We start from the raw sequence: 22321 nt of genomic DNA on the forward strand, positions 1-22321 counted from the left end.
AGGTTTTGTCCCCAACTGAGTCACAATAACGTGGTCACTCAGTCTCCACTTGACCACTGTCGTTTTTCCTTTTTCTTTACAAACCAGATGGTGAGGTTAGTTTTCCAGATGTGTTGGAGGAACCAGGAAGTGTCCCAGATCTTTAAATTAGTTCCTCCTTCTCTTGCTATCCATCACCCATGGTCCTATGAATTACCTCATTATGTCGGGAATCTTAGTTAATGAGAAGGTCACAATTCACGTGGTCAGTGACTCAATAGTGTCAGTGACACTAAAACAGATGCATGAGCTTGATGGAAAGCCCCCTTCCCCACAGTTAAGGCAACTATAATCCTTAATACTCTTTAGTACATTGCTATTATCATTGGTGAAAAGAAAATACAGGTTAATTTATTCTACATTAATTACAGATTTGGGGGAATCTAGTGGGCAGTGTGCATTTGTCTGAGAACGAGGAAACATGAATTATTAATCTGGTTTTCTCAACTATATCTTTGAGAAGTCACTTCACTTCTCTTGGCCTTAGTTTTATCTTGGGAAAAATAAAACACTTTGGAGAATGCCTGCCCAGCTTAGCTCAAGGAGAATGGGTCTGAGGAGATAATAGATTTGAAAGAGTTTAGGTGGAAAAAAAAAGTGAAAGCATTATATTTATGCTAAGAAGAACCATAATTAGAAAACGTTTCTTATTGTTGTATAAAGGGCATCAGACCAGACACTCGGAAGGGAATTCAAAATTTGTTAATGTAGATAGAAGCTTATGTCAGCCAATTAGCCGGAAGCAGGAGGGAATATTTTGGAGCCATTTTTTGCAGGTCTCGCACAGAAGCTTTAGAAAACGGTGATTCTCAAGAGAGAACATGTATAAAATTCTGTCCTAGGGGAGGGAGTTTTTTTGGCAAAATGAGAATTGTCCATGACAATTAGGGATTTCAGCTTATAACACCAGTAGAGCTTCACATTAGAGTAATGAATTCATCTCTGTCTCACTCCTTGTGTGTCTATGACTGCTTATAAGACAATCTAGAGTACAAAGAGGAGGAAAACTGAAGAAACGTCAGTTGGCTAAACTGCATGTGATTCTTTCCCAGTTAACTAGCCCTCTTGTTAATTCAGAATGACTGGCAGGCCCCTAATCCATGAGATCATCAACTATCAGGGCTGGGAGGGATCTGGTAAACATCAAGTGCAAGGACCTCCATTCTGCTCTCTGAAACACTCCCATTGATCTCCCTCAAGGGCTGTCCCAGGAATAGAGAAAAGGCCGAGTAGACAGGTTCGGAGGTCCCCCACAGGCTATACTCCCAAGTTTATGCCAGAGCAGTTCAACTTTGTGACTGATTTACACTTGGAATTCTCTGAAAGATGTTGATGGCTTTGGAATGATATGAGTAGAGCCTCCAAGTTTCTGTAGGAAAATGGTGACCATGTAAATTAGAATCTTTTCACATATCCTCCAGAAAACAGGCCATTAAAAAAAAAGCAAAGCAAACCACATTTTACACTTAAGCCATGACATAGCATAACTAGATGACAGAGACTCCATTATCAACTTACATGTAAGTAGGGGAATCAATATTCAAAACAGCAAAGCCAGAGCCAGTTCCAGAACTCCCACCCAAATGGAGCATGAGCAGAGATTTCATGGGAAAGAAGAGGACAGGCAATGCCTAGATGGATGAAATACAAATTAATGCACACCAGAAAGACATGGTCCCACCCTAAGTGAAGAAAAATGAGAACAGACCTAAAGCCTGGTGATCCAGAGCACTGGCTAGGGATGGGATTTGGGGTATCTATGGGGAAATTGAAATGAAGAGATGTGACAGTCCTCCGAGTCAAAATGGATGGCACTGTTTTTGAAGGATAAGGAGGCAAGAGGTGGAAAATAAGGGCTTTGGAGAAACAAAAAGGCTTCTAAAATTTGGGAGCTAACTAACCCCTCTTCTTTCCTCCCCCAAGAGGCCACTCATTGAAGAAACTGCATTTCATCATGCCATTAAAGAGGGCAGTTTTGAGCTAAGAAAGCCAGTGAGCTATCCAAATTCCTTAGCCCCATCGTTATTTCTTGTCCAGACAATATAAGCATTTTAAAAATGAACAGCAAATGACACAGCCACCTTTAGAAAAAATGAGAATAAAACATTTCACCTAACAATATTTTTCCCTACCGTGAACCAGCCATAAAGCAAAAAAAAAAAAAAAAAAAAAAAAAAAAAAAAAAAAAAAAAAAAAAATTACATGACATTCCATCCTGTTAAATATTAATAAACAAGTATTTGTAATTATGAAAAATCATCTTGAGTCAGAAATTTTAAAACTTATTATAGAAATGGACAAAAGATAGAAATGTGAAATGGGAGTTGACCAAATTCACGAAAGAAATTGCAAAAAAAGGCAAAATCATCTCAGAAATGAACTAAATTATAAGGTCACAAGAAAAAATAGATTGGACCAAAATATAACATGAGCATTGAGGAGAGGAATAAAAACAGCCAAAAGAATAAAAGCAAAATAAAGAGGTAAAAAGAATCAAAAAGAAGGTAATAGAGATAGAAAACAGACAAGAAAATACAAACATAGATTGGATTGGAGTCTTTAAAGAATCTTTTAAAATTTGAACAAATTAATATGTGGAATTATACTGTAAAATATATTTTCAAAAATAAAAGAAGACCTAAATCTGAAGATTGAAAACTGACCCAAAATGATTATAATTCAAGGTAAATCTTATTAAACTTTAGAAATATCAGAAATGTTCTCCAGTAGAACATCTTTAAAAATAGGGCAAGAAAGAAGACAGCAGGGAAAAATAAAATAATCTAATTGTTTGCCACATAGTTAAGAATAAAGGGATACAATGTAAAGCTGAACAAACTTTACATTTATATTTAGTAGAAGCCTAAGTAAGATAAGGGACTTAGGACATTGTAAAAGGCATACATGTAAAGGTAATGACTACAACAAAAATGCAAACTTTTCTAAATACCGAAAGGAATACAAAAAACAAATCACAGAGACAATGGACCGCAAAGAAATATGACATAATTCATAGAGTAAATATAGCATAAAATCATATGATAGAGTTGAGAACAGACCAAACAAATCAATTCTATTTTTAAAAATCCATAGCTGTAACTCATCTACCGTGGTTCCCTGAAAATAAGACCAGGTCATATATTAATTTTTGCTCCAAAAGACATATTAGGGCTTATGTTCAGGGGATGTCATCCTGAAAAATCATGCTAGGGCATATTTTCTGGTTAGGTCTTATTTTCAGGGAAACACAATATTAAAAAAAAAAAAATACAATCTGGGGATTGACTCACAGAGCAAACCTGAACACTACACTGTATAAAACTGTCATTCCTGAGATGAATCAAGAAGGCTCAAAAATCAAAGGATGTGCAAAGATATAAGCAGCAGATGCAAACTAGGTGGAAGTAGCTGGCACAAGGTGGCATCCCCGGGAAACAAAGGCCAGGCGTAGTGAGCAGAAGTGTCAACGTGTCATAAAAGGGAAACTGTAGGTACAGGTCACTCTGTTGAGAAGGTTGGCTCTGAGGCCAAGAAGGGCACAGAAGCTGGGCTTTGGGGCTGTCTGGAAGGCGAATTACGTAGACTGAAGTTTACATTCAACAGGACAGGAGCCAGGAGAAAAAGAGAGCTCTTAGGCTCTGAAAGAACATAGATTTTTGTTTATATAAGATGAACTTGAGAGATGAATTCTGTAAATTCTCAAAGAGTTTACAGCCTAGTAGAAGAATTAAGACATACGAGTAATACAATTTGGAGGATCAGCATTCCAAAAGAGAGGTCAAAACAAAGTGTTCTGGGACACAGAAGAGGGTAAGAGACATCCCCACCAGGGAAAGGAGTCCATAAAATCTCCTGGAAGGAGGTGACATTTGAGCTGAGTCTCAAGGAATCGCAATGGAAATCTTATTTGGTATAAGAAAAAAGATGCTCTAGAATTAGGTAGATAATCAGGAGACTCTGCCCAATGTGCTGTATTATCCTCTCCACACTCTTATGTAACTTGTTTCATGCAACAATGTATTACAAACATTCTTTCACCACATCATTCATTTTCCTTTTGCATAACTATTTTAAATGATTGTATAGTGTTTCATTATACTTGTTATACTTTCTGGACTTAATTTCTTGACCTAATCTCTTATTATGTAATGAAGTCATCTCTATGTTTTCTATACCATCAGCATCATAAAGGACATCCTTGTTGCCATATTTTTGTGCATACCCACATTCTATAAACATCAAAGGCAAATTTGTGTACTATTTCTGGGTTTTGCTCCAAGAAAGCAGTGCCCATTTGCACTCCCACTACCGTGTTTCCCGGAAAATAAGACCTAGCCGGACCATCAGCTCTAATGTATCTTTTGGAGCAAAAATTAATATAAGACCTGGTCTTATTTTAATATAAGACTGGGTATAATATAATATAATATAATATAATATAATATAATATAATATAATATAATATCAGACCAGGTCTTATATTAATTCTTGCTCCAAAAGACACATTAGAGCTGATGGTCCAGCTATGTTTTATTTTCAGGGAAAGATGTTAGCTGTGTACAGAAGATAACAAGAAGATCCCTTCCTGCTCAAAAGTGGGTCCTCTTCTGTATGATATTATGGCACTTTCCTGAGCACCATTATTAAACAGGGCAGTATCATATCCTGCCCAACACATATGCTTCACCATAATCCTCAGGAGTATTGAAGATTAAATAGAATGATATATGCGGTACCCCACATAACAGGAACTTACTAAATGTTTCTTGTCCCTCTACGTTTCTTGAACTCAGTTGTATTTCTTGACTTTCAGTCCCGTAGGAATGAGTCTTTCCATTTTTATGAAGCATTTCGTTGAAAAGGACTGTCTTATTATACCAACTTTTCCTAGGGCTAGAGCTGCTGTAACTTCCAGACTTCACCAACACGGCCACCTGTGACTGATTCACGTCATTTCTGTCTCCGTAAAACTTTATACTCCTTGTCCTTCCCTTCAGGTCGCTCCAGCGGAAGCCCTCTTGCCTTCATTGTCTGTTCTCTGGGAGTCCACCTATCTCCTTAACCAGCAGAGCCTCCCCTCCCTGTTCCTGTTCAAAGAGCTGCTCTCTTCCTCCACGTTGGCAACTTGAGAAGCAGAGTTCTACCTAGCTCCCCTGCTGTACTTGGAGTCTCCAGTCAGGGCCCAACTGACTCATTGTCCTCTTAAGTCAATGAATCATAAGCCACTGGTGACTCAGCCTTTTCCTTTTGTTAATATAATGAGGAAGTCTCTTCACAGAGCCATGGCATTCATTTTCAGAAAGAAAATTCACTGAGATTAGTTGACAAACACATTTTTATTCACTACAGAGAAAGGTCACATTAAAATGAAAAACAGAAAATCAGATCTTATTTTATAGGTGATATGGGAGGGAGTAAAATAGACCAAAGTGACCTCTTTGAATGAAACAGAATTATTCTCTATCCTCAAATGAGATGTAATGACTTCAGTCAAGGTAAATTTTTGAACTGAAAATGTGGCTAGATGGTGTGAACATAACAAAAGGCTATTAGATGTGATTTTCATCTCTGACACACTAAGAGGAATGACATAAAAAATGAATACCTAATAGTTACACATTTTTATAAAGTAGTCGATCTCTGAGACTTGAATTGCTCATCAGCAAGCTCTTCTCTTTTGAATTTCAAACACTGATAATCTATCATAAAACGGTTTTGGAAGTTTAATATGTAAACATAGCATCGTATTAAACATAGGAAGACAAGATTTTGTATCATCTTTTTAAAAGCTCCTAATTGGTTGGACCCCAAATTCATGTATACATTTATTCATTCACTATTTTAGTGCCCATCATGTAGCAGGTATGCTGGGGGTAAATTAAGATGAAGGGAACACATCCTGGGCCTTCTGGTCTCACAGGAAAGTGGTCTCCTATTTCAGAGGCACATTATAGAGATGTTGGCATGGCCTACCGTCTTTCAGACACTCTGTTGAATTATCTCATTTGTTTCTTACAGGACAGTGAGGTAGGTGTTGTCATCCTATTTTACAAGTGAGAAAACCAAGATTTAGGATTGTTAAGTCACTTGTTCAAGGTGATACAGCTACCCAGTGTCGGGGCTGGAACTTGAACCCATGTCATGCCACCGTAAATCCAGGCTCTTTTACGTATGCCGTGCTCTACCATGTCCCAAGGAAATGCTCTAAAATTTCATGTGATAGAATTGAAGTGGAAGCTGCTTCTTCCCTCTGGCTTTGGGATTTAGTTCCTTGGAAATGGAATGAAATTAGAGTTGATATTTTCGTAGCCAGATTGGCTGGGTGTGGATTGACAGTGCTTCATACTCTCACAGTCACTAATGGTAACAGGAATTAAGTTTAGACTGACAGCTAATTTTATCATCAATTTGTCTAGCCATGGGGTGCCCGGATGTTTGGTCAAACATTACCTTGGGTGTTTCTGTGAGGGTGTTTTTGGATCAGATAACATTTAATTCAGCAGACTGAGTAAAGCAGATTGCTCTTCATAATAGAGGTGGGCCTCATCCAATCAGTTGAAGGTCTGATTAGAACAAAAGGGCTGACTCTCCCCCACGTTGGAGAGGATTCCTCCTGCCTTCATGCCTTTGAACTGGGACATCACCTTTTCCTGCCTTTGGACTTGAACAGAAACTCCTTTCTGAGTTTTGAGCCTGCGCCTTTGGACTGAAAAAATACCACTGACTCTCCTGGGTATCCAGCTTGTCAACTCCCCCTGCAGATCTTGGGACTCATCAGTCTCTATAATCACCCAAGCCCGTTGCTTATAATGCATCTCTTTACATAGATGTACATCTTATTGATTCTATTTCTCTGGAGAACCCTAATCACAATCGAAGAGTCTTATTAAAGGAGAATGGAGTCAGCCATTCAAACAGCTCAGCTCGAGCAGTGTCATTCAGTAAAACTTTTTGTGATGATACAAATGTTCTATATCTGGGCCTTCCAATATGGTAGCCAATAGCCACATATGGCTATTGAGTAATTGAAATAGCTAGTGAGACTGAGCAACTGAATTATTTTATTTTAATTAATTTAAATGTGTATTCAAATCACCACGTATGAGTGTGAGTACCATACTGGACAGCACAAATTTAGAATATTAACTATCCCTATTAACTGAGTGTGTGTGCAAAATATTTTTCTATCTATATCATATATATGTATATATGTATGTCTGTGTGTATGTGTGTATATATATATATATATATAGAGAGAGAGAGAGAGAGAGAGAGAGAGAGAGAGAGCTATTGTTTATTTTCTGTCTCCCCCAACTAAAATATAAGGTCTTTTAGGGGAGAGAAGTTGTCCACTTCATTTCCCAGACTAGGACCTGAAAGTAAATTGGACCCTAATAAATATTTTGTTGAATTAATGATTTAATCCACAGGTATTTATTAGTAATCTTGAGGCAACGTGCTTTGAATGCCCAGAGATTTGCATTGGTTTAATTAATTGTCTTAGAATATCAATATTTGCCTTTATTAGCCCTACATAGCTCTGAGCCATCATTATAGTTTGTAAATTTTAGGCAAAACTTTGGGATCTTCAGGGCCGGCCCGGTGGCTCAGGCGGTTAGAGCTCCATGCTCCTAACTCTGAAGGCTGCCGGTTCGATTCCCACATGGGCCAGTGGGCTCTCAACCACAAGTTTGCCAGTTCAATTCCTCGAGTCCCTCAAGGGATGGTGGGCTCCGCCCCCTGCAACTAAAATTGAACACGGCAGCTTGAGCTGAGCTGCTGCTCCCAGATGGCTCAGTAGGTTGGAGCGCGTCCTCTCAACCACAAGGTAGCGGGTTCGACGCCCACAAGGGATGGTGGGCTGCGCCCCCTGAAACTAGCAACGGCAACTGGACCTGGAGCTGAGCTGCGCCCTCCACAACTAAGACTGAAAGGACAACTTGAAGCTGAACAGCACCCTCCACAACTAAGATTGAAAGGACAACAACTTGAAGCTGAACTGAACGGCACCCTCCACAACTAAGATTGAAAGGACAACAACTTGACTTGGGAGAAGAAAAAAAAAAGTCCTGGAAGTACACACTGTTCCCCAATAAAGTCCTGTTCCCCTTCCCCAATAAAATCTTTAAAAAGAAAAAAACAACTTTGGAATCTTCAAAAGTGAGGTGTTATTCTTAGCTGTGGAAAGTCTAAACTGAGAAAACATTTGGGGAAAACGCTGAGTGGCATGAGCACCCTGAAGCCGGCCATCTTTTCTGTTTGGCTAACGTTTATTTGTGCTTTAAGACTTTCTCTCATTCAAGAAGTCTTCCCCAAATCCACTCCACCACCATCAGTAGCTCACTCGGTGCCCATCTATGTACTCCCATAGCTCCCAGGAACCCCAGGCCTCTGTGACAGCACTTAACTCCCGAGGGGGCAGTGATTCTTTCTTGCCTTCTTCACCATTGACTGAACTGAGAATTAAGGATTCCATCTCTTCACCACTGGATCCCCAACACCAAAGGCACTGCCTGGAACACAGGACATGCTGGGGAAATAATTCCCATGAATGAAAGGGAGGGAGAGAGGAAAGAAGGGTGGAAAGAGGAAGGAAGGATGGGAGGGAGGGAGGGTGGGAAGAAGGGAGGGAGGGAGGAAGGAAAGAAGGAAGGAAGGAAGGAAGGAAGGAAGGAAGGAAGGAAGGAAGGAAGGAAGGAAGGAGAAGGAGAGAAACCCCAAGCTTCTGGTGGTTCTCACAGTATAAGGAAGAAGCTGTCCAAGGTTCTCCTAATTTCTCTGTCCTGGCAAGGAAAGGCCAGCGAAGGATCTCCTTACCACACACCTTGATTTCCGTGTCATCCCTATTCCCTGCCCCCATCCTCTGTCTCAGGGATTGAAGAGCTGCCACACTGACCTGCCCAGGGGCTGCTGACCACAGAGGCTCTGCGGGAGAACCCTCTGAGGCTGTGAGGGCACTGGTGTTGGCCTTGTTTTCTCCGTCACTCCCACTGGACGTTACCCAATAGGCAATGTCTCTAGCAAACATGAAGAAGAAAGCATCAGGCCAGATCATCAGGGCCAATCCACACACTATGTTGCTTGACCATTCGGCCACCTTCTCCATCTCTGGGCTCTAGCTGAGTCATACACAGGAGGGGAGGAGTCAGCATCTAGTGTCCTGGGTGTTGTCTCAGCAAGAGATGGCAGCAGAGTAAGTGTGTGAAACACAGGGCGTGTCTGAAGGGAAAACACAAGTGAACCAGAGATCTGGAATTTCATCTGATTCCCTTTTTATACTGTGTAAAAAAAAATAAAAAAAGGAGCCTCCACACCTCCCCGGGTTCTGACCCCAAGTCAATTCCAACTGTCCCTGACTTGCACGACTCTGACTTGCCCACACTGGCCAGGAATGGACGGGGAATCTGCAAAGATCCTGCAGCATCCTCGAGCTGCTCTCTCCACAAACCCGCATGAAGAGCTGACGCAGTGCAGTGCATTTGAAGAGTGTTTGAAAGAAGCAGAGCGTGTGCTTTGCTCTGCCAACAGAGCCTGGAGGATTTTGCTGGTAAAGGGAAAGAAAAATCAATATAGCTATTTAGAATGTAACGGTGGCGGCTCAGCAGTGCCAGAAAGGGCATTCCAAGGAGGACAGTTAAAGCCTTGGAGGGTGCCATGCCCCAGCCTTCGGAGGAGGAGAAATGTCCAAGGAAGCAGATTTCTAGAAAAGAGTAAATGCTTCTACGTTAATCTTGTCCCCAGCTTCTGAAACACCTTCTTTGGAAGGATTCTTACCCCTTTCATCCTATGCAGCAGCACATCTGCAGTAGCTCCCAGCTCTCAAATATTTCCCATTCATTGGGCTTATTCAGCATTTCCCTGTCTTGGGAAATACACTAAGCACCTGACACACAAACGTAGATGCAAATATTGTCTCCAATTTACATTTAAGGAAACTTGCCCATCTTCACACAGGCAGTGAGTAGCAAAATTCAGTTTAAGTCCAGGTGAGCCTGATTTCAAAGCACACACTCTTTATATCTTAGCGTGTCACTCCAGCGAAAGTCACCTGAGAGGTTTTCCATGAGTTGGAGTGGGTTAATGGTTTTGGAACGTTAGGGAGGGGAAAATTCCCCCTCTACCCTTCTTGAGTTCTTGTGGTGGGCCAAACAATAAAAGTGACACAAGATTAGATTAACAGGAGAAAACCAACTTAATACATGTGTGCAGGAAATCATAAGTGAGGCTCTCAGAAATGATGAACCAGCCAGCTTTCTATAGTTTTTAAACAAAGAAACAATAAATTTGGGACGAATTGACAGGACAAAGACTCTTAGGTTTACCCGAACTGATTGATTAGTGAGGTATGTAAACAAAGTCTGGACTTGGCTAGTAAGTTAGTAAATGAGTAGCAAGATTAGTTTATGTAAGCTTTTTGGCCATAGATTCCTTAGCTCTAGCGATTAAGGGTGTTTCTTTTAGGCCCCTCTGGAGCAAGAAGAGCACTTTTCACAGGGAAAATTTATTTCCTACATTCAAGGATACAAGGAGCGCTAAAATGCTGCTTGCCGAGTAACTTTAATTCAAAGTAATCAATATGCTATCGTGGGATACTTTTGGGGTGGCCTGTCCTGGGCTCCAACAGGAGCTTCTCCTACATGTATCACTTGGGTGTTTGGCTATAATTCAGCCCGTAAGCTACTGTGGGGACAGAGCCAGAAGAGCAGTTTCCATGCTCTCGGCCTCATGTGGAAAGGTGCTGGCTCAGTTATTAGATGGCCACCAGCTGTAATCAGATGGCCATCCGCTGTGGCTGGTTGGCCATTGGCTGTTACCGGTTAGCCATTAGCCACTAATATAACTGCCGTGGTAGGCTGGTGGGTTGGTTGGTTGGCAGAGAAGCACTCGGCGGATTGTGGTTAGCAAGTGTGGTTAGCAATCAGATTGTGGATTGCAGATCATGTTGATCCTACTTCCTGTGTCTCACCCGGCCACCAGAGACTGCGGTGCAGGAAGAACCCTCGTTGGGGTACAGGCAGATGCTTGTTTTTGTGTCTCAACCGGCCACCTGCGAGAATATAGCGGTATGAACCCATTGTTATTCCTTTTTGGCCTCACTATACTCTGTGTTCACCCGCCAAGAGCAGGACCAGAGATGAGACCCTGCATGACAGCTATTATGGGACATCTCACTTGTCATCTTGGCAAGGATAAGGGGTATATCTGTGGCTGCAGAGTGGTGACCATGTTAGTCTTTGGTAACTGATTTAAGATGCCTAAAGTCTTTGGTGCCAGGTCTAATGGTCAGCGGTCCATGTCCCATGTAGGAGTGGGGCTGGTGCTCGCTGGAAATTTCAGGTCCAACTCAGAATTTGAAAGAAAATATACAAGAACCCTCCAGTTGACTTTTGTGTACGTGTTGTCCTTATCTATAAAAAAGTCCTGAGCGTGAAGCTGTCAGTAGGAGTGAAGGGAAGGTAGAAAAACAGCAGTAGCAAAACTGATGTGATTGCCAGAAAGAGAGAGGAGGAAGGAGAAGTAAAGGACAGAGCTGGGAGATGGTTAGTACCTGCCCTCATGCCTTTGAGGGGCTACGTACACTCTCGAATGCTTCCTTATATTCCGCGTGATGTGTCATGGGAGATATGTGGTCTGACTGTAATTATTCCTAGTCAAATTTTATAAAGAATTGACGAGGAATCTGTCACAGACACTTGGGAGCTTGAAGCTGCCACAGATATAAAAGCAGGCAACTGAACCTCGTGTGCTGCTTTGCAGACCATCTCATTACACTGGCTGCAGATTTCCAGCTTGCGCTTGCTTCGTTAGCAGAAGCAGCCCAAGCTCCTGCAAGTCTCACTCTAATTTATCTTGGATTGTTGTCGTCCTGTGACTCAGGCAACAGGCTGCATTTCTGTTTCCAATTAAGGCTTGATGAGCTCCTAGGCAAGAAACCTAGGTGAAAAGCTGGTAATAGAGAAAGAGGGGGTGACACCTGGCGGAGCATAACTCAGAGCATTTAGCAAACCCGGGCCATCCTTTGTCTGAGTTTGCCCTGTGCCTGTGTGGCTCTGCCTCAGAATATCAATAAGAAAAAAAGAGCAAATATGAATTGTCCAGATCTCCGGGAGGGCTCTGCATACCTGCTCACTCTTCCTGAGCCCACGAACCCTTTATAAATGCTGTGACCTGTGCTGTGGCCTAATGGTCACAGGACGTGCTCAGACAATGTTGCAGAAGGGAAAGAACTTAGATTTGGGAACGAAAGCCCTTACATTGGAATCTGGGCTCTTTCACTCACTAGCTGAGTTACCTCGAACTCATTATCTACCCTCACCGAGACTGTTTCTCCACCTATAGGAAGGTGGCAATGATACCTACTTGGCAACACCGGCCCCTGCCCCCAGCATGGCACCATGCTGACGTGAGCCGAGTCTCAGCTTGGGCTCTCTAGATGGCTTTGCTCGACTTCATTAGCTACCTGGACACTTCTAGAACTTGAGTTTGCAAGCCCTGACCTGGCACAACCAGGTTACTTACTGTTTCTGTGGGGAAACTGAGACCCTGAGGAGTAAGGGAGCTGGCTGCAGCAATCTGTCTCTCAAGTACCATTTAAAATGACCCCATAATTTGTGTCCTCTGTATGGCCACCACGGCAGAAACTGCTGGCGGGCAGGAGGTCAGGAATAAAAGTACCCCTGAAGGGCTCCTCAAAGGGTGGGCCCCAGACTATCAGCGTCACCTTATGCTTGTCAGAAATGCAAATTCTCAGACCCATTCTGAGATGTCCTGAGTCGGGAATACTGGGTGGAACCCAGCAATCTGTGTTTGGCCAGCTCTCTGGGTTACTCCACTGTTTGCTAACATTTGAGAACCACTGGTCTAAGCAAAGCCTGGAGACAACACAGACCTAACTTGATAGTCTCCTGTCTGGGAAATGGAGACAGCGAAGGGACTCTGGTGTCCCCACCAGAAGTCATGGGCCACCTCTCAGGAGACGGCCCACTGAGAAACGTGACACGCAGCTTCCTCCTGTGATTCCAGTGCCTTGGTCTGGCATTCGAGGCTTTCCAGGTGGCGTCTTCTTCCGCTCTAAACTTACCTGCAAGCCCACTCTGCTCCAGCTCCATTTCTTCTCTCTTGTGTGGACACTCCTCACTCACTCATGTCTTCATTGAGCCCGTAGGGTGTGCTGCCATCTTTCACAGAAATTCCATACCTGTGATGGCCCTTCCAAAGTGTAGAGATCCAGATCAGCTTTGCCAAAATGTGTTCCTCTTCTTGTCAGTAGGTGTTACTGAAAATAAGCTCCGTGGCCAAGTCAGTGTGGGAAATTGTGGCTTACATGTGTTACTCGATGCAGGAGGCAGCAAAAATTTTAATAAGTTAATGTCCCTTGTAAATTCCCAAGGGAGTAGATACAAGAGGTAGAATTTTCCAGACTTATTTAAACACAAAACTCCTTTCATAAAGTATTTTAAGGGCTATCCATAAGAAAGGCAGCCCTACAAGGGAAACAAAAGAAAAAATAAACAAATAAGATTACATCAAACTAAAAAGGTTTTGCACAGCAAAGGAAACCATCAACAAAATGAAATACTGTGTACTAAATGGAAGAAGATATTTGACAATGATACATCTGATAAAGGGTTAATATCTAAAATTTATAAAGAACTCATACAACTCAACACCACAAAAACAAACAATCCAATTAAAAAATGGGCAGAGGACCTGAATGGACATTTCTCCAGGGAGTACATACAGATGGCCAATAGACATGTGAAAAGATGCGTGACATCACTAATCATCAGAGAAATGCAAATTAAAACCACAGTGAGCTATCACCGCACACCTGTCAGAATGGCTGTCATCAATAAACAACAAGTGTGGCGAAAAGGGAACCCTTGTACATGCACTGTTGGTGGGATTGCAAATTGGTGCAGCCACTCTGGAAAATGGTTTGGATATTCTTCAAAAAATTAAAAATAGAAGTACCTTATGACCCAGTGATTCCACTCCTGGATATTTATCCAAAGAAATCCAAAACACTAATTCAAAAAGATATATGCACCCTACGTTTACTGCAGCCCTATTCACAATAGCCAAGATATGGAAACAACCAAAATGCCCATCAATAGACAATTGGATAAAGAAGAAATGACATACATTTCTTCTTTGGAATATTACAATGGAATATTACTCAGCTATTAAAAAAAATGAAATCTTACCATTTGCAACAACATGGATGGGACTAGACTGTATTATGCTAAGTGAAATAAGTCAGACAGAGAAAGACAAATATCATGTGATCTCACTTATATATAGAACGTAAAGAACAAAACAGAAACAGACTCAGATACAGAGAACAAACTGATGGTTACCAGATTGGAGGGGGCTTGGGGGCTGGGTGAAAAAGGTGGAGGTGTCCTGGGAATGTAAAGTACAGCATAGGGAATATAGTCAATAACATGTAATAGCTATGTATAGTGCCAGGTGGGTACCAATCGGGGTCATCATTTCATAAATTACATAAATGTCTAACCACTACACTGTACACCTGAAACTAATATAAAATAATATTGAATGTCAACTATAATTGAAAAATAATTTTAAAAAGGAAAGGCAGCCCCAGCCGTACAGATTTTCATGTAGTTTCATGCACAGTTATTTCGTTTTCATGAACCCAGTCTCCCTGTCTAAGCCGATGACACAGCTGTCTCACTGTGCTAACGCCAAACTCTGTGCACCTTAGGTGGTCAGTAAGATTTTGCTGATGCTATTACCGCTGTTTACCATTTGAATGACATTTTTGAACGAGCCATTTAATCTTCGCAGTGTCTCTCTTTAATCACTGTATGATGAAGTGATCTTTAAAGTGCTTTAAAATCCAGGTAGGGCAGTAGATAGCCTCACATGTTGAAAAGTGATATTGGCAGGATGAGCTGGACCAGAATCTAGGTGCCCTGATCCCCAGCCCAGGTTCAGCTGAGTTTCAACTGGCTCTCGGGGAGGAACGGGTCTTGGGAGTTTCCCATAGGCCTGAGCGGCCCACTGTCAACAGAGGGTGGAACATGGTGTAAATAACGGCAGGAATCTGTCTCATCTTCTTGCTCCTCATTGTCCAGCATTAAAAATGTTTGAATTGCACAACACATTGTACACCTTAAACTTATACAATGTTATATGTAAATTGTATCTCAATAAAGCTGGGGAGAAAAAGGAGAAAAAATTGGCTTTCAGCAAGCACCACGCAGCAATTATGGCTTGCCTAGAAGCCTAGAAGGAGACTTTCTTGAAAAAATATTATCAGAAGAGCTGATTAACTAGGCAATCAAAAGGTAGAGAAAGGGGACAGTGATGGGATTACGGCATGAGGCCATCCTGGTTTCCCTGTTGGTCAAGGTGCTAGTTGGCCTACCAGCCCACAAAACACTCATCATCAAGTCACCAACCACTGGACAGAGGCAAGTCTACGTCTTAATATCTGGAAAGGGGGATTTGCTGGGCACTAAGGGGCTTAGGTCTGGTCAGGGCACTGCCATTGCCCAGCCATTGGGTCTGTCTACCATGGTTTCACTAAGGCAAAATGCTGGTAGTGTTCAAAATATTCTCTGAATGCCTTAAATGAATCTATTTTTAGCACAATGACATAATAGATACTTTGCAGATCGCCCCATTCATTCCAGGACACTCAGATTTTAAAGGAAATTTAGTTTTTGGACTGTTGTGCTTGCAGGAAGTAGGGGAACATCTCCAAGGAACCCTCCCTTCTAAAGAAAGGGTAACAAACTGTGAACCAGGACCAGAGCTGGGAGCAGTGAGTGGTGACTAAACTGAAGGAACAGGTTGCCCTGAGGGCTGTGATTTGCATCATTCGTGATACCAAACCTTGGGCCACAGCAAAGAAGGGAAACTGAACAGAAATGTCAGCATCACACAAAGCCCGCCAAGACCTTAGCAAGTCTCTGGCTTCCAGCAAAAGCTGATGCACGTTGTGTTAATGTGTTTAAATAACTGCAAAATACAGTCTCCCTGTGCCCTACTCATCGTCCTTCCCAGGATTTCTGTGTCTATTCTCACAAGCTTATGTTTCAGATAAATTTTATATTGCGGTGTCAAGTTTCAACATGATTTTACAGATTGTTTGAGAAAGATCAACATCTTTACAATGTCAAGTCTTCCCTTGTAGGATATGTTAGAGGCACTGTCTTCAAGTGCAAGGGTCTCTCACCCCTGATATCGGTCACCACGTGCGTTGACGAAGGTGGCTTTGGTGAGGGTGAGCAGGCTGATCAGAGAGAGAGTTGGTTCAATACATTATTGAAACGAATGGGCATTCCATCTAAAAGCCATTCATTGAAACCAAAGCTGAATAATATGGAATGTCAACTATAATTAAATATATATATTTAAGTATATATGTATATATATGTATACATGTGTATATATGGTCACAAGATGTGGAGTACAGCATAGGGAATACAGTCAATGGAATTATAACAGCTGTATACGCTATCAGAAGGATAGTTGATTGGAAGAGGGGGTTATCACTTTGTGAAGGATATAACTGTCTAACTATTCCATGGTTTGGTACACCCAAAACTAATTTAAAAAATAAAATAAAATAAAAACCATTCATTGTAGTCATCCCTTGGTCCAGGCATTGTATCACGTGCTATGATGGAGGCTACAAACATGAGTAAGAACCCATTAGGATGGCTACTAGTTAAAAATGAAAGAAAGAAAATAACAAATGTTTGCAAGGATGTGGGGAAACTGGAACCCTTGTGCCCTGTTGGTGGGAACGTAAACTGGTGCAGCCACTGTGAAAAACAACACAGTGTTTTTCTCAAACAATTAAATTGTTCTCTCAAACAATTAAAAATGGAATTACTACATGGTCACCTATTCCACTTGTGGGTATAAACCTAAAAGAATTAAAAGCAGGGTCTCAAAGAGATATTTGCACACCTATGTTCAAAGCAGCATTATTCACAACAGTCAAAAGGTAGAAGCAACCCAAGTGTCCATCAGCAGATGAATGAGTAAACAAAATGGGTATATGCATAGCCTTAAAAAGGAAGGAAATTCTGACACATGCTACAACATGAATGAACTTGGAGGACATTACGCTAAGTGAAATTAGCCAGTCCCAAAAGGACAAATAGTATATGATTCCACTTATATGAAGTACCTACAGTAAATAAATTTATAGAGACGTCAAGTAGAATGGTGGTTGTCAAGGGCTGTAAGGGAGAGGGAAATAGGAATTATTATTCAACAGGTAGAGAGTTTCAGTTTCACAAGATGAAAAAAGTTCTGGAGATGGATGGTGATGATAGTTGCACAACGTGAATATACTTAATGCCACAAAACTGTACGCTTAAAATTATTATGATGGTAACTTTTATGTATGTGTATTTAACCGTAATTAAAACTAACAAGAACGAAATAACTTTTCAAAAGATGAGTGACAAGAAGCGTGTACATGCAGGGAACTCAATGGAGAAAGGATAATGGCAGGAGGCACAGAACACAGCGACCAGGCCAGTCACAAGTCTCTGGACAACAGCTATGTGACACATACCTGCCTTCACAAATGGCTAACTTCCCAGCTCACAGAGGCTGGTGCCTCAGGGAAGGACTCCAGGCTGACAGAATAATGGTCAGAAGAGGCTTCTTCAGAGCACATCCCAAAGACCACCATGGCATTCAGTTTGTCATTTGGTACGTTCATGAGCTCCCAAGACAGGTGTGAGAACTCCCACCCAATGAACAAGGACCCTAGAGGGTGGGGCTACTCGTCCCTGTATGCGTGCGACTTTGTATTGTCAATATGGCTACTCAGCCCCTGTCATTGCCCCTCTCTCCTGTCTCATCAGGTTGCCTCTGGGAGTGAGAACGTATGCTCTGAGTCCTCTCTGGCCCCATCTTCTGCCCCTGGAAAGCCCCCTGAAATCTGGCCAGGCTCCTTTCTTCGGTGAGTACCTGTGTGACCTTGGCTATTGCACACACTGTCCATGGAGGCCGTTCTCCTGGCAAGGCCAGCATGCTCTCCAGCAGTGTTAGCCACTCAATGCAGAGTCATTAGTATTGTCACCATGGTTCATACTCGGAGAATAGTGGCCCCGCAAGTTCGTTTTCCCTATCTGCCAAGGAAGGATAATATTCCCCGACTTCCCTGCTTCCCAGGGCTGCTTCAAGAAGCTGGTTAATGTGTCTGTCAGACATGTGCACATGGCCCAGCCACGGAACATGGTCAGTCCCCTCCAGAGCCAGGCTGGCTACTTTGTTTACTAGTGACATTATTTAACTGACCTGTGCATCTCTGTCTGTACAATGGGAATGGCAGAACTACCTCAAGTTCAAAGTTACAGTGAGGATTAGATAAGATAAGGTATAGTGCACTGCATGGCTGTAACTTGAATGCAGTAAGCATTCAGTGGAAGCTCTTTCTTGTAACACGAAGGGAGATGCCTCGTTTTTATTGCAAAGCTCGACTGGAAAGGGATGTTGTCTCTGTTTCTGGAACTCTCTTTGCTCAGTGAAGAGGAAATATAGAGTACCTGGACAGGCTCCACTGGTGCAGATCAGGATTCTAAGAGCAAAGGGGAATCATGGAGGACCCTAAGTAGGGGAGTAGTTTCTTAAAAAGATAACTCGCGTTCCGGAGCGTGGAGACTGTATTACGTGGGGACCACGTATGGAGGAGACAGATAGGAAGCTGTTGCAATGGTACAAGAGATGGAGAGACGTGGATGGGATCCATCAGGCTGGAGGAAGTGGAAGCGATGGGCCTTAGTGACTGGCTGGATGATGTGGGAGGTGAGGAGAGGAAGATGCCTAGATGACTTCATATTTTGAGCCAGAGGAAATATTGCTTCCCTTTCCTGACTCGAGCTCTGGAGAAGGTAGAGAGAAGAACGCTCAGTTTTGACCTTGTGGAGTTTAAGACTTTTCCAGGGGACACCTGCCAACATTCCTCCTTCTCCACTTTGACTCACTCAAACTCCCCTCAAACCCCAGGCTTCCAGCTGCCTAAGAAACTGAGAGCCCTTTGTAAAATATTTGTCCTTCCGGGAGCCTGACCTCCTTCCTTATGGGCAGCTGGGCCAGCTCACCAAACACATGGGGATGCTTCTGCTCCCTCAGCAGACTCCTGGCCCTGCACCGACTCTGCCTAAGCCAAGAGAAGCCTGGGATCTGCTGCCCGTCGAAGATTCTTGCCTACACAGAACAGCCTCCTCTAGAAAGGCCACACGTCGCCAACCTCCTCCTCTCCAGGAGGAGGGGTTTGCAGAGTTTGCACAACATACACCACTTAGTTTTACAAGGCTATCTTCAGTTGGGTTCCCCTAAGAGCAAAGCCTGGGATAAGGTCTTGAATGCAGATAGTTTAGTGAGGTGATTCCAGGGAACAGAAATGAGGAAACTGGGTGAGGGAGAGAGGGAAAGAGGAAAATGTAGTATCAGGTTGTGTTACTGAGGTCACAGCTATACGGGACCCGATTCCACTGAGAGGTTTCCTACGATCTGAAGGTCGTAGGCACATGCACTTGGCCACTTCCAGGCTGCCTGTGACTGTTGTTCCAGCTTCCTGGAAGAGGGGCCCAGGGCAGAAAGACTCAGACTGTTGAGGTGGGACATTGTCAGCAGATGAACATGAGCCCACCCAGAGCTGCCCTTTATAGTTGCAGCTGAAGTCTGAGGTGGACGAACAACACAGAGGTACTGGGAGAAAAGAACCTGTCACACTCCATGCCCTGCACACAGTTTTTTCGCTGAATTCTCATGGCAACTCTGTGAGATGAGACTTATGACCTGCTTCTGACAGATGAGCAACCTGAGGCTCAGGAAGACCAGGTCACCAGGTCACACAGCTCCTAAGTGACAGAGCCAGAATCCCCAGTCAGAGCAGTTGGACCCCAAAACTCTTCTTCCTTCTCACCTCAGCTTTGGCTGCCTGATCTTCTTTGAGTCTCTTGTCTCTGAATCACCAGATGACCTCAACTGCCCCCTAAGTCCAGCCCCACCTATTCAGTTCTCTGAAGATACTTCTGTCCTAGGAGACACCTCTAAGAGAAGAGCATATGCACTGCAGGTGTGCTCCCGGGGGTGCGGAAATTCCTGCCCATTTGGTGCTCAGTCACTCAGCAGATGTTCACTGAGGACCTACTGTGTGCCAGGCCCTGTTCATGGCAGTGAACCACACACACTCTCACACACTACACACACATACCTGCTCACACATTCACATACTCACACACTCTCACCACACTTTCTCTCTGTCTCTCTCTCTCTCTGTCTCTCTCTCTCTCTCTCTCTCTCTCTCTCACACACACACACACACACACACACACACACACACACAGTGTATGCTCATTTTCCGTCCCTTATTGATTTGTGTGAGCTCAAATTGATCTGGTTTTAGTCCTAGAGAGAGCAAGAGCCCCTCATTTTCCCATTATCTTTCAAAACAGAGTAATCAGGCAATCCTAATTTTGAGCCGACTAAGGGTAATGTAAAAGTGGCCCAAGAAAAGGTTTCCCTAGAGGGCAGGGCCATGAGCTTGTTTTATCCCCACAGAATCCAGCAAATGCATTTACATGAAGAAACAGTTTGCTGAGAGCTGTGAGTGTAAATGAGATTCTAGGGAAACTGTTTAAGCTACTTGACAGACGAGCTCCCTCTAAGCATTCTAAAACTAAGCATCTTAGAGGGAAAATTTAATCATAAATCAGCTTTATCTGTTTCTTAATGAATTTTCCTAAGTCCTTCCCCCCACTTCTTTAAAGATACAAGAAAATCCAGGTTTTTTCTAATTCAGCCTCTATTGCAGAATTGGTACAATTTCTATGTCTGTACATTCCATGAATCTCCAGAAAAGATATTCAGCCTTAACCTTTGTCCTCCATTATCTCTACATCCGCTGTCATTCTGCTTCATGGAAACTTCCTGGGGTCCCGTCAGCACCAAGTAAATGAGGCAATTCCACATAAAGAACAGATCATGAGAGAGTTAGCCAGGAGAATTCATCAGATAGGCGTTTTCTATTTTATTACTCTTTTCCTCATTCCCAATTGTGTCCTTAATGAGCGAAAGTGAAATATGACAACTGTTAGATCAGTTTCCAACAAAAACTCTTGCCACGTCTCTGAGAACATGGCTTTCCACAGTAGGCTCCTGAGAAGAGTGCACATTCTCTCCGTACGAGGGGAAAATACAACGTCCTCTTGCACCACGAAGAATTAGTAATTTCCTGGAAGTCAACTCCACTCTCTCATGAATGTCGGTTAAAGAAGTAGCAATAACTTATGTTCACTGAGCACTTACCATGACAATCACAGTTTTAAACACCTTTTATACACCAGGCCATTTAACCCCCACAAAAATCATGAAGGATGTAACTGAGATTATTCCCATTTTTCAGAGAAGGAAGCTGAGATGAAAGGAAGTTTGGAAACTTGCCCAAAGTATGTGAGCGGGCCCTGTGCCCTGCACTCTAACCATTAACTATCTTGTGACACAGCTTCTCTCACGGACCTCCTAGTCTGTCTCTCCTTCCAGTACCTGGACGCTAACTTTCCAATCAACCAGTTTGGAGTTTCTCTGCTCACGTTCAGAGTCAACTAACTCACTAGGCCCGTGTAAGCAAATTAAGGCATATTAAGTGATTTAACTCTAAAGATATCGATCTTCTTAAACAGGTCATGTTCGCGTCATCCATAATAGGTTTGAGAGGAGCCACAGATTTGCTCAGTGTCGCGTAGCTAGAAAGTTGCATTAAAAGTCTTACAGCGTTCGGCCTTCACTGGGCCACCTCCATGCCCTCCAGCGGCCACAGCTGTGTCAGAGATGTGGTGCTGCAGAACAACGGGAGCATAACTTATATAAACGTCTAATCACTATGATGTACGCCTGAAACTAATATGGTATGTCAACTGTAACTGAAAAAACAATTTTTTTAATTAAAAAGACAGTGGGAGCCAATTGGCTGGAACTGAGCTCGCCCAGCTTCTCTCCTCACCAAAGCCCCAAATAGGACTCTGGGCTTCTGAATCAGGGTCCCCCCTCTGACCCTGACTCTGTGATTCTAGAGGCTTAGCTTCCTTTGGCTGGTGAAGAACAAGCCACTTACCCTGGGGGAGCAGGGCGGGTCAGGAGGCCTGAAAATGAAGAGGAGAGAATGAACCCAGGGCAACCCAGAACTGACTTCTGCAAGTCCCTGGGGTCGGGGGACAGAGTACCCGAGTCCTCTCTGCAAAGAACAGACATTAAATACCCATAATAGGCACGTTTTACA

This window comes from Rhinolophus ferrumequinum, chromosome 17 (genome assembly GCF_004115265.2).
Source record: "Rhinolophus ferrumequinum isolate MPI-CBG mRhiFer1 chromosome 17, mRhiFer1_v1.p, whole genome shotgun sequence".
Taxonomy (NCBI): domain Eukaryota; kingdom Metazoa; phylum Chordata; class Mammalia; order Chiroptera; family Rhinolophidae; genus Rhinolophus; species Rhinolophus ferrumequinum.